We start from the raw sequence: 15,600 nt of genomic DNA on the forward strand, positions 1-15,600 counted from the left end.
TGTACAGGTGTGGTACAGCAGAAATGGAAAAGTATTTTTTAAAGCAAAACAATGTTTATTCTATGAACTCAAGTTAACCTTCTTAAAACATACAGTGAACATCTTAGCAACCATCAATTCAAATACAACCCCAAAAGACTACAACACTAAGTAATCATTTAAGCTTTCCTTTTAACATCCATACGACTTTAAAACATCTTTTACCAGAAGCACATCAGGTTTACATTCACAACTGAAAACATTTATAATTCTGAATTCACCAAATGATCAAGAGATAGTCTTTTGATGGCAGAGAGAACAGCAGTACACTTGCTTGGTCTGGCTTCAGCTCCAACACTGACAACGAAACTAAAACACACCCTGAAGCCTGCTCAAAAACGAAAGCAAAAAGCTGACAGACAGCCCAGCTCCACCCACTCTCTGACATCACTGCAGTTGTAAACACCCATTTCTTAAAGGTACTCTCACTATAGATATTTATATACACACCCATTTATAAACACACATTTCTTAAAGGTTCTCTCACATGACAGAAGCGTACATCATGATCATTAACTGTGAGTTTTAAATTAGACAAACATTATTAATTTCTGTAAACATGATTTGCCCAAAAGTCCACTACTTTACTCCAAAATATTATTCCGATTGCCCCCTTTCGTATCCTAGCCCAAACCACCTTCAGCTGCTTCATAGATGAACTTCCTTTCATAATAAGGTCTGATGTGACGATGTGGAGATGCTGGCGTTGGACTGGGGTGGGCACAGTAAGAAGTCTAACAACACCAGGTTAAAGTCCAACAGATTCATTTCAGATCACTAACTTTCGGAGCACTGCTCCTCCCTCAGGTGAATGAAGAGGTAGGTTCCAGAAACATATATACAGACAAAGTCAAAGATGCAAGACAATGCTTTGAATGTGAGCATTTGCAGGTAATTAAGTCATTACAGATCCAGAGATAGAGGTATCCCCAGGTTAAGAGGTGTGAATTGTCTCAAGCCAGGACAGTTGGTAGGATTTTGCAAGCCCAGGCCAGATGGTGGGGGATGAATGTAATGTGACATGAATGCCAGGTTGAGGCCGTACTCATGTGTGCAGAACTTGGCTATACGTTTCTGCGCGTTGATTCTGCTTTGTCACACGTCCTGTTCCCCAAGGCAGCCTTCAGGACCCGCCAGGAGTAATTACCTCCGGCGAATTTCACTTGTGGTTTTAGTCTTCGGGAAACAGGCGCTGTACTGCTGAGGGACAGAGTTGAGATCGGACAAGTTCCCAGAGGTACGACCATGGGCTTCTGGATTTGCTGCTGGCAGGGCTGGCTGGAGGAGGGGGGGAGTGGCACACATCTGCTGGGGCCAGAGGGGGGGGGGGGTGACCAGGGGATGGGTTGTGGGGTCAATGGGACCCACACGGGAGTGGGGTATCCAGGCATGGACAGCCACTGCTGTGACGGGATATCGGTGCCATGCCAGGCTGGTGCTCCGGGGTGTCTCAGGCTACAGTCTGGGGGCTTTCGGCGCTGTCTGTGCTTTTTCACTGGAGTTGTTGTTCGGGGCAGGAAACACCAGAAGGGCCTGACTCATGACCAGGTGATCCTGCAAGACACAAGACATGATGCATGACTGCAGTTTGGGGTGGCTGGTGGTGTGGGGGTGGTGAGGGAGTGGAGAGCCAGTGGTGTGGAGGCAGTGAGGGCGTGGCGAGGGGTGGTGTGAGGGAGCTGGGGAGTGCTTAGGTGTGGTGTGGGGGCGGTGAGGCCGTGGATTTGACTATTCCAATGGGCTCCTCACCCAATGTACATACTGAATCCTCCATAAACCTGATGCCATCCAATTCTTCTTCACATGTCCCAATGAATCGTCTCGCATGCCCTTTGTGAAGCACATGGTTCCCAAGAGGCACTGCCTGGTTTTTGAAACCAAACGAGGAAATGCTGGAAACTCTCAGCAGGTCTGTCAGCATCTGGAGGGAGAGAAAAGGGCAAACGTTTCGAGTCGTGATGACCCTTTGTCAAAGTCTCGTTTATAGTGACTGTTTCAAATTCAATTTCTGATAATGTCGGAAATCACATTCCACTCGCCTTGAGGCGCAGAATCAGTAAAAAATTCAAACAAAATCAGAATATCGCTAATATTTCAGGTATGAATCTTAAAGCGATGAGCAAGAATTTCTCCTTGCAATAATGGTATTATTCAGACAAAAGCATTTAGATGACACCTGGGACCGCTGTGGAATGCCAAGGCGACGCACCTTGTGCTGAAACTTAGATTGGAACAGACAGGGGTTTGAGGGGCAGCAGAGACACAACGGGCCGAGGGGCCTCTTTCCCAAATGATTAACGTTGTGAGTTCACGTCAACATCACTCATTCTGGTTTAAAACTATCGCCCGAACTGGGACTTGAACCGTGGACGCTCAGATTAAAAGTCTGACGTTCTCCCGGGTGAGCAATCCAGGCGCCAAATAACGTCGCCTACAGCGACCATTACTGGATGGTAGCGAATATTTAATCGTTTAAATGTTTTATTTCCTTCGTCAATTTAGGGCAGCACACGTGAATAGCATTGTGGCTTCACAGCGCCAGGGTCACAGATTCGATTCCCCGCTGGGTCACTGTCTGTGTGGGGTCTGCACGTTCTTCCCGTGTCTGTGTGAGTTTCCTCCGGGTGCTCCGGTTTCCTCCCACAGTCCAAAGACGTGCATGTTACGTGGATTGGCCATGATAAATTGTCCTTAGCGACCAAAAAGGCGAAGAGGGGTAACGGGGATAGGATGGAATTGAGGGTTTAAGTGGGTCGGTGCAGACTTGATGGGCCGAATGGCCTCCTTCTGCACTCTATGTTCTAATCCGACAATCATTCCCAGTTGGGTTTGAGACGGTCACTCCTGACTCTCAATTACTCAACATTTTGACGCACGTTTCACGGCCTCCAACACAGTCGCTGCTTACATTTTTTTCCAAAAGCGAAACCTCCCCTTTGCCCACAACCCCCGCGCAGGAACACTTAAACGCTCCTTAATGTTGCCTCTTTTTCAGGTAAATTACCTGACTCAAAGAAGAAACGTCGAGAACAGTCAGCTGAACGCGACTTTGTGGGAATCGCTAACATGTATATAACAAGTTTGTATACAACAAGTTTGTGTTGACAGCGGAGCAAATCGCACCAAATGGAGGTTTTGTAAAGTTTCTGGAGCGAAGGACTCAATCACAAAGTCCAGTTATATAAACAAGTAAGAGGTTCACCAGCTGATTCCGTGGTGTAGTGATTATCACGTCTGCTTTATATGCTGAATATTCTGGGTTCGAGCCCCAGTGGAATCAACGCTGCTTTTGACCAAGTGGTTGCCAATTGAATTTCAATGTAAATAGAAATATAACCAGCATAACCTCTCCGTGCGTCCCCAAAGCCAACGTGCTGAATGGAAATCTCTTTCCAAACAAACATTATTCATGAGCGTGTATCATGATCCTTACGTGTGAGTTATTAAATGTTCACTTCTTGAACCATTATTTGCCCAATAGTCCACTACTTGTTTCCGAACTAACATTTGTCGAAATTTCCCAACTATTGCTCTTTATCTTTGATTGGATTTGATTTGATTTATTATTGTCACATGTATTATTTTACAGTGAATATTACTGTTTCTTGCATGCTGTACAAATAATGCATACCGTACATATGGAAGGAAGGAGAGACTGCAGAATATAATGTTACAGTCATATCAAGGTGTAGAGAAAAGATCAACGTAATACGAGGTAGGTCCATTCAAAAGTCTGATGACAGTAGGGAAGAAGCTGTTCTTGAGTCGGTTGGGACAGGACCTCAAACGTTGGTATCTTTCTCCTGATGGAAGGAGGTGGAAGGGAGTATGTCCGGGGTGCATGGGGTCCTTAATTTTGCTGGCTGCCTTTCTGAGGCAGCGGGAATTATAGACAGAGTCAATGGATGGGAGGCTGGTTTGCGTGATGGAGTGGGCTACATTCACAACCTTTGTTAGTTTCTTGCGGTCTTGGGCAGAGCAGACTCCATGCCAAGCAGTGATGTAACCGGAAATAATGCTTTCTGTGGTGCATCTGTAGAAGTTGGTAGTATCGTAGCTGACATGTCAAATTTCCTTAGTCTTCTGAGAACGTAGAGCGGTTGTTGGGCTTTCTTAACTATAGTGTCGGCATGGGGGGACCAGGACAGGTTGTTGGTGATCTGGACACCAAAAAGCTTGAAGCACTCGACACTTTCTACTTCGTTCCCATTGATGTAGACAGGGGCATGTTCTCCACTACGCTTCCTGACGTCGATGACAATCTCCTTCGTTTCTTGACATTGAGGGAGAGATTATTGTCGTCGCACCAGTTCACCAGGTTTTCTATCTCATTCCTGTACTCTGTCTCCTCATTTTTTGAAATCCGACCCACTATGTTGGTGTCATCAGCAAATTTGAAAATCGAGTTGGAGGGGAATTTGGCCACACTGTCATCGGTATATAAGTGGTATAGGTGGGGGCTGAAGCCACAGACTTGTGGGGCACCGGTGTTTAGGATGATTGTGGAGTAAGTGTTGTGGCCTGTGCGTTAGAAAGTTCAGGATCAAGTCGCAGAGGGAGGAGCCAAGGCCAAGGCCATGGAGTTAGGTGATGAGTTTCGTAGGAATGATGGTGTTGACGGCTGAGCTGTAGTCGATAAATAGGAGTCGGACAGAGGTACCTTTGTTACCTAGGTGTTCCAGGGTGGAGTGCAGGGCCATGGAGATGGCGTCTGCTGTAGACCTGTTGCAGTGGTAGGCGAACTGTAGTGGATCAAGGCAATCTGGGAGGCTGGAGTTGATTCGTGCCATGACTAACTTTTCGAAGCACTTCATGATGATGGATATCCGTGCCATTGGTCGATAGTCATTAAGGCATGCTGCCATGCTGCAGGAAAGGGCAGATGGAAGTAGCCTCGTCTATTGAGGATGGATGGAATTCGAATTCGGAACATGTCGGAATTCACATTCAACTCGCCTTAAAGCTCAAATTCAGCAAAAAAAATCAAACAAAAGTAAGCATGACACAGATACTTGAGTTATCTATCTCAAAGCGACGAGCAGGTATTTCTCCTTGCAATGATGTTATTATTCACACAAGAAGAGTTTAGATGAGACCTGGAACCGCTGTGAAATTTCAAGGCGACGGACCTTGTGCTGAGATTGGAACAGACAGGGGTTTGCGGGGCAGCAGAGACACAAGGGGCCGACGGGCTTCCTCGGTGTTAATTAACTCGATGAGTTCACGTCAGCATCAATCATTGAAATTACCGCCCGAGGAGGAATTTGAACTCTGGACCCTCAGATTAAAAGCCAGATGTTCTACCGACTGCGCTATCCAAGCCAGAGCAAAGCCCCCAATAATGACTATTACTGGCTGGCCGCGAACATTGCATCGTTCAAACTTTACATTTCCCTCGTCAGTTAGACAATCATTCCCAGTTGGGTTTGGGGCAGTCACTTCTTGACTCTCAATTCCTCAACATTCTGACTCACGTTTCACTGGCTCCAACGCATCAGCTTCAAAAATGTTCTTTCCAAAAGTGAAATCTCCCCTGAGCCCACATTCTCAGCGCCGCAACATTGAAAAGCTCTTTCGTTATGTCTCTTTTGCGGGGGAAATTGCAAAAACGTTCAGAACAATCAGATAAACGCGACTTTAAGGAAAAGGCAAACATGTCTGCAACAGGTCAGGTGCTGACAACTGAGCAAATCCCACCAAATGGACGATTTGCAACAATCACAACCTCCAGTAATATCAAGAGATTAGTGTGTCGCCAGCTGGTTCCACGGTGTAGTGGTTAGCACGCCTGCTTTTGACGCGGGAGGTCCTGGGTTCGAGCTCCTGTGGAATTATTGCTGCTTTTGGACATCTCGTTGCCAACTGAATTTCCATGTGAATAGAAATACAACCAGCTTCCCCCATCTGTGCGTTGCCAAAGCTGGCGTGTTGAGTCGCAATCTCTTTCCAACCCCTATTTAATTAGCGTGCATCATGACCATTACCTGTGAGCTCTTAAATAAGCAAATCAGCACTCTGTCCTTTAAAAATATTTTGTCCAAAAATTAGTTTACAGACTGAAATATTTCGAAATTTCCCAACTAATGCTCTGTATCTCGTGACACTTCGCCATCTCAAATTCCCCTTTGCCTCCTGTCCCTTCCCCAACTTTCAATCACCTTTTACATTTTGTTCTGCCAATCTGTTAAACGCGCGTTTCTCTCACTCACTGCCTTTTCTCAATACCCATTCGGTGCTGTGACCCTTGTTCGAATTTCACCTTGGCAAAACGTGCCACTCACCACACCAACAGCCATTCTGTATCCAATTCCTTTATCTTAGAACATTGACACAACATTTCCTAGACATCATTATGGTCATTCCACCACAAACTGCAATTTCAAACTACTAAAAGCAATACACTAGCGCTCCATAATTTCAGCTCTCATCTAATTCCCGTGAAACTGGGTGTGGTGTGGATTTCTGGAACTCTGCAGTCCATGTGGTGTAGGTGCACCCAGAAAGCGGTTAGGAAGGAAGCTCCATGATTTGTACCCAACAAGAGTGAGTGAATGGGGATATGGTTCCAAGTGAATATGGCGCGTGTTCCTTGGAGGGGAATCTGCAGGTGGCGGCACAGTTAGCAATCGGCGCTGACAATACTTGCTTTGTCAATGAACATAATACTGCAGTTACACTTCAATACAAAGTCAGTACGAACTAGCATTACAGAACATCGCATTGCCTGCCAGCATTCTCAATGAATTCAGAAAACAAAGAGAAATGTATTTACATGTAATATATGATGGAATTTATTGGAACATAACAATGAGGTTTAATTGAAGAGCAGGAAAGGACAGATCCAGAGAGCATCCTTTACTGGATGAAATTCAATTTCTGATCATGTCGGAATTCAGATTCAACGCGCCTAAAAGCTCAAGATCAGCAAAAAAAATGATAATAAATCAGCATAACGCAAATATTTCAGGGATCAACCTGAAAGCGATGGGCAGAGATTTCTCCTTGTAATGATGGTATTATTCACACAAAAGAGAATAGATGAAATCTTGAACCCCCTGGAATGCAAAGGCGACGGTCCTTGGCTGGAAACTGTGATTGTAACAGACAGGGGTTTGAGGGGTAGCAGAGGCAAAATGGGCCGATGGGCTTCTTTCCCAGTGGATTCACTCGATGCGTTCACGTCAGCATCGATCATTGGGATCTAAAATGATCGCCCGAACAGGGACTTGAACCCTGGACCCTCAGATTAAAAGTCTGATGCTCTACCGACTGAGCTATCCGGGCTGTGAGTAATGCCGCTTGTAGTGACCGCATTCCCCCTTCGCTGTTGCTCCTCTCGCTCCGCTGTTGCTCTTCTTGCCTCTGCTTGTCCTGTGCCTCACCTCCAGAACAAACATCTGCTTCCTTTGCCCTGCGCCACTCTCTGAATCCGGACAGCATATCAGCAGCTCCGCCTCTGGATTCAGGGCGAGTTCAGAGCTGTGCTGCTCTTCGACGCTTCACTGCGATACTCCGCCCACCGAGTCCCTTTCCTGGAGACTGGTTATTCCCTGTTGGGTTTGAGACAGTCACTTCCTGACTCTCAATGACTCAACATTCTGACTCAAGGTTCGCTGCGTCCAGCACGCTTGCTTCAATTCTGTTCTTTACAAAAGCGAAACCTCCCCTTTGCCTAACAACTTCCGCGCCGTACCGGCCTCCTCGAACAGGCGCCGGAATGTGGTGACTAGGGGCTTTTCACTGTAACTTCATTGAAGCCTACTTGTGCCAATGAGCAATTTTCATTTCATTTTCATTTCATTAAACACTCTTTCGTTTTGAGTCTTTTTCGAGAATTACCTGACTCAAAGAGAAAAGATTGGGCACAATCAGCTGAACACGACGCTGTGGGACACGCAAACATGTTATACAGCAAGTCAGGTGTTGACAGCTGATCCATTCCCATCAAAGAGACGCTTTACAAAGGTTCCGGAGCGATGGCACAATCACAAACTCCAGTCATATAAGGAGTGCAATCACCGCCAGCTTGGTCCATGGCGTAATGGTTAACACGTCTGCTTTACATGCAGCAGTTCCTTGGTTCGAGCCCCAGTGGAACCATTGCTGCGTTTTGACAAGTTGTGAACAATTGAATTTCCATGTGAACAGAAAAACAACCACGAAAGAGGAAATGCTGGGAAATCACAGCAAGTTTGGGAGTATCTGTAGCGACAGTCAAGAGCTAACGTTTCGAGTCCGTTGACTCTTTGTCAAAGCTAACAGATAGAGAAACTGGGAAATATTTAGACGGAGTGAGAAAGAAAGATGAGCCATAGCCACAGAAACCCAAGGAAACCGAGTGCTAATGGCCACAGAAACCCAGGGGACAGAGTGCAGAATGGCTTTGAATTCAGAAAACAAAGTGAAATGCATTTAAATATAAATGTGATGGAATATAACAATGAGGTTTCACTGAACAGCAGCAATGGACAGATCCAAAGAGCATCCTTTATTGGGACTGGATGAAATTCAATTTCTGATCATAGAATCATAGAAGTTTACAGCATGGAAACAGGCCCTTCGGCCCAACCACTCCATGTCGCCCAGTTTTTACCATTAAGCTAGTCCCAGTTGCCCGCACTTGGCCCATAACCCTCTTTACCCATCTTACCCATGTAACTATCTAAATGCTTTTTAAACGACACAATTGTACCCGCCTCTACTACTACGCCTGGCAGCACATTCCAGACACTCACTGCCCTCTGAGTGAAGAAATTGCCCCTCTGGGCCCTTCTGAATCTCTCCCCTCTCACCTTAAACCTATGCCCTCTAGATTTAGACTCCCCTACCTTTGGGAAAAGATGTTGACTATCTACCTTATCTATGCCCCTCATTATTTTATAGACCTCTATAAGTTCACCCCTAAGCCTCCTACGCTCCAGGGAAAAAAGTCCCAGTCTATCCAGCCTCTCCTTATAACTCAAACCATCAAGTCCCGGTAACATCCTAGTAAATCTTTTCTGCATTCTTTCTAGTTTAATAATATCCTTTCTATAATAGGGTGACCAGAACTGCACACAGTATTCCAAGTGTGGCCGTACCAATGTCTTGTACAACTTCAACAAGACGTCCCAACTCCTGTATTCAATGTTCTGACCAATGAAACCAAGCATGCTGAATGCCTTCTTCACCACCCTGTCCACCTGCGACTCCACCTTCAAGGAGCTATGTACCTGTACTCCTAGATCTCTTTGTTCTGTAACTCTCCCCAACGCCATACCATTAACTGAGTAGGTCCTGGCCTGATTCGATCTGCCAAAATGCATCACCGCACATTTATCTAAATTAAACTCCATCTGCCATTCCTCGCCCCACTGGCCTAATTGATCAAGATCCCGTTGCAATCCTAGATATCCTTCTTCACTATCCACTGTGCCACCAATCTTGGTATCATCTGCAAACTTACTAACCAGGCCTCATAAATTCTCATCCAAATCATTAATATAAATCACAAATAACAGTGGACCCAGCACCGATCCCTGAGGCACACCACGGGTCACAGGCCTCCAGTTTGAATAACAACCCTCTACAACCACCCTCTGTCTTCTGTCGTCCAGCCAATTTTGATTCCAATTGGCAACCTCACCCTGGATCCCGTGAGCTTTAACCTTCTGCAACAACCTACCATGCGGTACCTTGTCAAAGGCTTTGCTAAAGTCCATGTAGACAACGTCTACTGCACTGCCCTCATCTTCCTTCTTGTTAAGCCCCACAATAAACTCAATCAAATTTGTGAGACATGGATTTCCACGCACAAAGCCATGCTGACTGCCCCGAATCAGTCCTTGCCTCTCTAAATGATTGTCGATCCTGTCTCCCAGAATACCTTCTAACAACTTACCTACTACAGACGTTAGGCTCACCGGTCTGTAGTTCCCAGGCTTTTCCTGCTGCCCTTCTTAAACAAGGGCACAACATTCGCTACTCTCCAATCTTCAGGCACCTCACCTGTGGCTGCCGATGATTCAAATATCTCTGTTAGGGGACCTGCAATTTCCTCCCTAGCCTCACACAACATCCTGGGATACATTTAATCAAGTCCCGGTGATTTATCTACCTTGATGCACTTTACGGCATCCAGCACCTACTCCTCCGTAATATGCACACTTCTCAAGACATCACTATTTATTTCCCTTAGTTTCCTGACATCCATGCCTTTCTCCACCGTGAATACCGATGAGAAATATTCATTCAGGATCTCACTCAACTCTTGTGGCTCTGCACATTGATGCCCTTGTTGATCCTTAAGAGGCCCTACTTTGTCCCTAGTTACTATTTTTCCCTTTATTTATCTGTAGAAGCTCTTTGGATTCTCCTTTGCATTATTTGCCAAAGCAATTTCATGTCCCTTTTTGCCCTCCTGATTTCCCTCTTAACTCTATTTCGACAATCTCTATACTCTTCAAGGGATCCACTTGATCCCAGTTGTTTATGTACGTCATAAGCCTCCTTCTCCTTTTTGACCAGAGTCTCAATATCTCGAGTCATCCAGGATTCCCAACTTCTACCAGCCTTGCCCTTCACTCTAAAGGGAATGTGCTTACCCTGAACCCTGGTTAACACATTTTTAAAAGCCTCCCATTTACCAGCCGTCCATTTGCCTGCCAACAGTCTCTCCCAATCTACCTCTGAAAGTTCCTGTCTGATACCATCAAAATTGGCCTTGCCCCAATTAAGAATTTGAACTCTTGGGCCAGACATATCATTCTCCATGGCTATCTTAAAACTAATGGAGTTATGGTCACTTGTCCCAAAGCAATCCCTCACTAACACTTCTGTCACTTGCCCTTCCTTATTTCCCAAGACGAGGTCAAGTTTTGCCCCCTCTCTAGTCGGTCCATCCACATACTGAATGAGAAATTCCTCCTGAATACACTCAACAAATTTCCCTCCATCCAAGCCCCTAATGCTATGGTTGTCCCAGTCAATGTTGGGAAAGTTAAAGTCCCCTACTATTACCACCCTATTTTTCTTGCAGCTATCTCCATACATATTTGCTCCTCAATTTCCCGCTGACTATTTGGGATCCTGTAGTACAGTCCTATCAAGGTGATCTCACCCTTCTTATTTTTCAGTTCCACCCATATAGACTCAGTGGGAGAACACTCGGATATATCCCCTCTAAGTACTGCCGTGATGTTCTCCCGAATCAAAAACGCCACTCCCCCTCCTCTCTTACTTCCTATTCTATCCTTTCTATCGCATCTGTACCCCGTAACATTGAGCTGCCAGTCCTGCCCCTCCCTTAGCCATGTTTCAGTCATAGCTATAATACCCCAGACCCATGTGCCCTTCCATGCCCTGAGTTCATCCGCTTTGCCCGTCAGGCCCCTTGCATTGAAATAAATGCAGTTTAATGTAGACTTTCCCTGCTCTCTGTCCTGCTTTCTCTGGTCATGCTTTAAACACTCTCCCTTCCTGCCTTTTGTTTCCGTCCCCACTGACTTCCTACATCGGTTCCCATCCCCCTGCCACATTAGTTTAAACCGTCCCCAACTGCACTAGCAAACTAGTAATCATGTCAGAATTCAGATTCAACGCGCCTAAAAGCTCAAAATCAGCAAAAAAATGATAATAAATCAGCATAACGCAAATATTTCAGGGATGAATCTTAAAGCGATGGGCAGAGATTTCTCCTTGTAATGATGGTATTATTCACACAAAGGAGAATAGATGAAACCTTGAACGCCATGGAACACAAAAGCGACGGTCCTTGGCTGGAAACTGGGATTGGAACAGTTCGCTGTTTGAGGGGTAGCAGAAGCACAATGGGCCGATGGGTTTATTTCCCAGTGGATTCTCTCGATGAGTTCAGGTCAACGTCGATCATTGGGATCTAAAGCGATCGCCCGAACAGGGACTTGAACCCTGGACCCTCAGATTAAAAGTCTGATGCTTTACCGACTGAGCTATCCGGTCTGTGAGTGAAGCTGCCTGTAGTGACCGCATTCCCCCTTCGCTGTTGCTCGTCTCGCTCCGCCGTTGCCCCTCCTTCCTCTTCTTATGCTGTGCCTCTCCTCCAGAACAAACGGCTGCTTCCTTTGCCCTGCTCCACTCTCTGAATCCGGACAGCATATTCGGACTCTGGATTCAGGGCGAGTTCAGAGCTGTACTGCTCTTCGACGCTTCACTCCGATACTCCGCCCACCGAGTCCCTTTCCTGGAGACTGGTTATTCCCAGTTAGGTTTGGGACAGTCACTTCCTGATTCTCAATGACTCAACATTCTGACTCAAGGTTCGCTGCGTCCAGCACGCTTGCTTCAAATTTGTTCTTTACAAAACTCCCCTTTGCCTAACAACTTCCGCGCCGTACCAGCCTCCTCGAACAGGCACCGGAATGTGGTGACTAGGGGCTTTTCACAGTAACTTCATTGACGCCTACTTGTGACAATGAGCGATTTTCGTTTCATTTTCATTTCATTAAACGCTCTTTCATTTTGAGTCTTTTTCGAGAATTGCCTGATTCAAAGAGAAAAAATTGGGCACAATCAGCTGAACGCGACTTTGTGGGACACGCAAACATGTGATAAAGCAAGTCAGGTGTTGACAGATGATCCATTACCACCAGATCGACGCTTTACAATGGTTCCGGAGCAATGGAACAATCGCAAACTCCGGTCATATAAGGAGTGTAGCAGCCGCCAGCTGGTTGGTCATAAAGATGAATAAATGACAAATTTGATGAGGAGAAAGTTTGCAGATTGGGCGAGGCTCCAGACACAATGTGTTCAACAGTGCCGAAGCCAGCGTAAGTGTTGGTGAGAAGTTTGTCAGTTGGAAACGTGCAGAAAGTTCAAGGTGAAAGCAAATCCTTACGGCTTGCTTTCAACCTGAAGTGTGGAATTTACAAAAGGCAAATTCGCCCGATCCAGCTTGTTCGCGATCAGTCACGAAAGAATACTCAATTCTCCGTTCATCACTTGACGAAATTTGGAATCGACATGGTCACACGAGGTGATCATCCGTACAAGGCCGTTAGCTCAATGGTTGGAGCGTGGTCCCAATAAAGCCAAGGTGGGCGGGGCCGATCCTCGTACGGGTCAACAAAACAACTCCGTCACGAAATGACATGCTTGCCTCATGTGTTTGCAGGCAACCAGCCCAGTGCTACTGTCGCAGCATTATTACTGACCTGAGGCAGCGCAGGCTCCCTTTTATCCGCTTGACTCCTCTTGGATAATATCTGCCACTTTTGCATTCTTTTACATTTCTGCGCCACAAACTAGTCGGTAACATGTTTCCAAAGTTTCCTAGTCTACAGCGATGACAATTCACGTCGTCCTGAACAATGTCTTACCTCCAATTCCTGCAATTTTCAGGCAAATCTGCTCCAGACAACGTTGGAAATAGCCACGCAACATGTCAGCCGAGCCCACCATTCAGGACTGGAGTGAATTTGGAAACGGCATGGTCACTCCAGCCCAAAATGCATAAATGGGCGGTTAGCTCAGATGGTTAGAGCGTGGTGCTAATAGCGCCAAGGTCGCGGGTTCGATCCCCGTACTGGCCAACGACGTAACCACATACTGAAATAATCTCCCCTTTTCCGGCAAGCTGGAGCGGCATTTTGACTCCGCTGCGGAGGCGCAGAGTCCCCTCTAACTGTTTCGCGCCTCTTGGACAGTATCTGCCACTTTTTCTGAGAAACTGTCGTTCTTATACATTTCTGTGTCACAAATGTGCCAACGTCTCCTAATCAATAGCGAACTCCTGCAGATGACAATTCACGTCGCTGTGAACTGTGTTTTACGTCTCCTTCATTGCAATAATTCAGGCGAATCTGCTCCAGGCAGCATTGCAAATAGCCACGGTACCATGTCATATCAGTCTACCTTGAAATTGCGGCATTGAATAGATCAGCAGCGCTGTGCAGGAATTACTAACCCTCTTGCCAGTAATTTGACTCAAATGCTGCCACCTTCAACAAACCGATTGCTTAACATGCAGTCGTTTGCTGGCTACGCCAAATACATTTGATGCTTCGAAATGTCTTTTTCAAAAAGCTGCACTACCCATTTATAATGTGGTGCTCATTACACTGATGTGGAGATGCGGGCGTTGGACTGGGGTGAGCACAGTAAGAAGTCTTACAACACCAGGTTAAAGTCGAACAGGTTTGTTCCGATGTCACTAGCTTCCGGAGCGCTGCTCCTTCCTCAGGTAATTACACTGAAACTTCGTCTGGAACGATCAAAATACCTTAAGGCGAGAAGTATACTTGTTTGCTAATCTATTGCGAGACGACGCATGATCTCCCAGTTAATGTCCTTAGCTTCTAAATACCCGAACCATTTACCCCAATTTAAAATTCAGCTGGCTCATCATCATTTCGTGCTGAAGCAGCAGCCGTCCATTCGGACTAATGTGAGGGCCTGTCCTGCAATTGCAAATAATTTGCATGATGTTGAGATGCTGGCGCTGGATATAGAAAGAAGTGTGACAGCAACAAGAAGTGTAACAGCAACAGGTTTATTTGAAATCACAAGCTTTGGCAGCGCCGTCCCTTCATCAGTTGAAGTGATGAAGGACCACTTTACATGATGAAGGCACAGCGCTGCCAAAGCTCACGATTTCAAATCAACCTGTTGGACTTTAATATGGTGTTGTGAGACTTCTTACTGAATAATCCGCACGCACTTTATTGCGGCACGGTTCCATTTCGACTGGATTTTGAATTCACAGGGTCAGCTGATTTTACTCTTTCAATGAAAAAAGCCGCCCAAAGGCTTTTGCGGACAAGTACTGGAAATGTGAGCCGTAGCACATCCCGTGCTAGAATAATAATAATCTTTACTGGCACAAGTAGGCGTACATTAACACTGCCAATAAGTTACTGTGAAATTTCGATCATAAAGATGAATACATGAGAAATTTGTTGAGGAGAATGTTTGCAGATTGGGAGATGCTCCAGGCACAATGTGTTCAACAATGCGGAAGCCAGCGTTAGTGTTGGTGAGAAAGTTCTAGGGGAAAGCAAATCCTTACGGCTTGCTGGCAACCTAAACGGTGGAATTAACAAAAGGCAAATTTGCGCGATCCAGCTTGTTCGCGATCAGTCAGGAAAGAATACTCAATTCTCCATTCAAGACTGGACTAAATTTGGAATCGACATGGTCACACGAGGTGCCCGTATGGCAATGGCCGGTTAGCTCAATGATTACAGCGTGGTGCTAAAAACGCCGAGGTCGCGGGTTCGATCCTCGTACGTGACAACAAAACAATTCTGTCACGAAATGATCTACTTGCCTCATATGTTTGCAGGCAACCAGCCCAGTGTTACTGGAGTGTGGTTGTTTTAGAGCAGAGGCACAGCACAAGCAGAGAAAAGAGGAGCAACAGCGGAGCGAGAGGAGCAACAGCGAAGTGTGAATGCGGTCACTACAGATGGGATCACTCCCAGCCCGTATAGCTCAGTCGGTAGAGCATCAGACTTTTAATCTGAGGGTCCAGGGTTCAAGTCACTGTTCGGGCGATCATTTTAAATCCCAATGATCGATGCTGACGTGAACCCATCGAGTGAA

The 15,600-nt window shown here is 46.0% G+C and overlaps 1 long non-coding RNA gene and 5 other non-coding genes across 6 annotated transcripts in view; 3 read left to right on the plus strand and 3 right to left on the minus strand.

Moving 5' to 3' along the window:
• Window positions 1-15,600, minus strand: part of LOC140411587 (uncharacterized) — a 718,944-nt gene that overhangs the window by 492,871 nt on the left and 210,473 nt on the right. The window lies entirely within an intron of this gene.
• On the plus strand, window positions 3,247-3,319 carry trnai-uau (transfer RNA isoleucine (anticodon UAU)). The gene has a single exon. It is a non-coding gene; the product is annotated as a tRNA-Ile (tRNA).
• Window positions 7,251-7,323, minus strand: trnak-uuu (transfer RNA lysine (anticodon UUU)). Its single transcript has one exon. It is a non-coding gene; the product is annotated as a tRNA-Lys (tRNA).
• trnak-uuu (transfer RNA lysine (anticodon UUU)) lies at window positions 11,925-11,997 on the minus strand. Its single transcript has one exon. It is a non-coding gene; the product is annotated as a tRNA-Lys (tRNA).
• trnai-aau (transfer RNA isoleucine (anticodon AAU)) lies at window positions 13,516-13,589 on the plus strand. The gene has a single exon. It is a non-coding gene; the product is annotated as a tRNA-Ile (tRNA).
• trnak-uuu (transfer RNA lysine (anticodon UUU)) lies at window positions 15,479-15,551 on the plus strand. Its single transcript has one exon. It is a non-coding gene; the product is annotated as a tRNA-Lys (tRNA).

Source organism: Scyliorhinus torazame, chromosome 4 (genome assembly GCF_047496885.1).
Source record: "Scyliorhinus torazame isolate Kashiwa2021f chromosome 4, sScyTor2.1, whole genome shotgun sequence".
In the NCBI taxonomy this organism is placed as follows: domain Eukaryota; kingdom Metazoa; phylum Chordata; class Chondrichthyes; order Carcharhiniformes; family Scyliorhinidae; genus Scyliorhinus; species Scyliorhinus torazame.